A 2060-nucleotide genomic window follows, 5' to 3' on the forward strand; every position below is an offset into this window, starting at 1 on the left:
AATTCAACAAAAGAAATAATAAAAAAGAATCAGAGCCAAAATCAATGAGGTTGAAAATAGGAAGTCAACAGAGAAAATCAACAAAACCAAAAGCTGGTTCTTTGAAAAGATCCATAAAATTGATAAACTTCTAGTCAGGGTAACTAAGGAAAAAAAGAGAAGAGAAGACACAAATTACTAATATCAGGACTTGTCTGGTGGTTAGGAGTCTGCCTGCCAATGCAGGGGACGCAGGGGCTTCGATCCCTGGTCTGGGAAGATTCCACATGCCACAGAGAAACTAAAGCCCGTGGGCCACAAATACTGAGCCCACGTGCTGCGACTATGGAAGCCTCTGCACCTACAGCCTGTGCTTTGAAACAAGAGAAGCCACCAAAATGAGAAACCCATGTACCGCAATGAAGAGTAACCCACACTCACCACAACCAGAGAAAGCCCACACGCAGCAATGAAGACTCCACCAAAAATAAACAACTTTTTTAAAACTGCTAATATGAGAAATGAAAGAGGGGATGAAAGTACAGCTCCCATGAACATTAAAAGGATAATACAAGAATATCATAAATAGCTTTATGCCCACAAATTTGATAACCTAGATGAAATAGACCAATTCCTTAAAAGTTACAATCTGCCAAAATTCACACAAGAAGAAATAGGTCTTTTTATCTACTAACGAAATTGAATCAATAGTAACCTTCCAAAACAACAAGGACCAGATGGGTTCATTATTGATTTCTACCAAATGTTTAAAAAAGAAATTATAACAATTCTCTATTCTCTTCGAGAAGATAGAAGTAGAGGGAATACAGTCAGCTCTCTGTATCCCCAGGTTCCACACCTACAGATTTCCATTAACTGTGAATTGAAAATAATCCAAAAAATAATTTCCCAGAAATCTCCAAAAATCAAAATTTGAATTTTCTGTGTGCCAGCAACTATTTCTATAGCATTTACAATGCATTTTCAACCATTTCCATAGCATCTACATTGTATTAGGTGTTATAAGCAATCTACAGGTGATTTAAAGTATGTTGTTGCTGTTGTTTAGTCACTAAGTTGTGTCCCACTCTTTTGTGACCCCATGGATTGTAGCCCGCCAGGCTCCTCTATCCATGGGATTTCCCAGGCAAGAATACTGGAGTGGGTTGCCATTTCCTTCCCCAGGGCATCTTCCCCACCCAGGGATTGAACTCATGTCTCCTGCGTTGGCAGGTGAATTCTTTACCACCAAGCCATCAGGGAAGCCCAGTTTAAAGTATATGGGAGGGTATATTCACACATAGGTTTTATACAAATACTAAGCCATTTTATATAAGGGACTTGGGCATCTGTGGAATTTTATATCTGTGGGGGTCTTGGAACCAACCCCCTGTGGATACCAAGGGACAACTGTACTTCCTAAACTCAGTCTATGAGATCCTAATACCAAAACCAAAGACATTACAAGAAAGAAAGAAAAAAAAAACACAAACCTACAGATCAATATCTCTCATGAATATAGATGCAAAAATTCTCAACAAAATATTAGCTAATCAAATTCAACAATGTATAGGGCTTCTCTGGTGGTTCAGTGGTAAAGAATCCGTTTGCCAATGCAGGGGACACAGGTTCAATCTCTGCTCCAGAGGATCCCACCACATGCTACAGAGTAACTACCCTGTGCACCACAACCACTGAGCCTGTCTGTGGTCTAGAGTTTGGGAGCCACAACTACTGAGCCCATGCGCCGCAACAGCTGAATCTCAAACGCCCTAGAGCCCGTGCTCCACAGCAAGAGAAGCACCACAACACGAAGCCTGCGTACTGCAGCTAGAGAATAGCCCTCCACTTGGCGCAACTAGAGAGAAGCCCACGCAGCAACGAAGACCCAGCACAGCCAAAAAAAAAAAAAAAAAGAATTCAGCAATGTATAAAAAGAACTATACACCACAACCAAGTAGGATTTATTGCAGATATGCAAGGATGGTTCAACATTTGAAAATCAATGTAATTCATCACATTAATGGGCAAAAATCACACGATAACATCAATAGAGGCAGAAAATTCATTTGGCAAAATCA

Source organism: Bison bison, unplaced genomic scaffold (genome assembly GCF_000754665.1).
Source record: "Bison bison bison isolate TAMUID 2011002044 unplaced genomic scaffold, Bison_UMD1.0 scf7180017861046, whole genome shotgun sequence".
In the NCBI taxonomy this organism is placed as follows: Eukaryota; Metazoa; Chordata; class Mammalia; order Artiodactyla; family Bovidae; genus Bison; species Bison bison.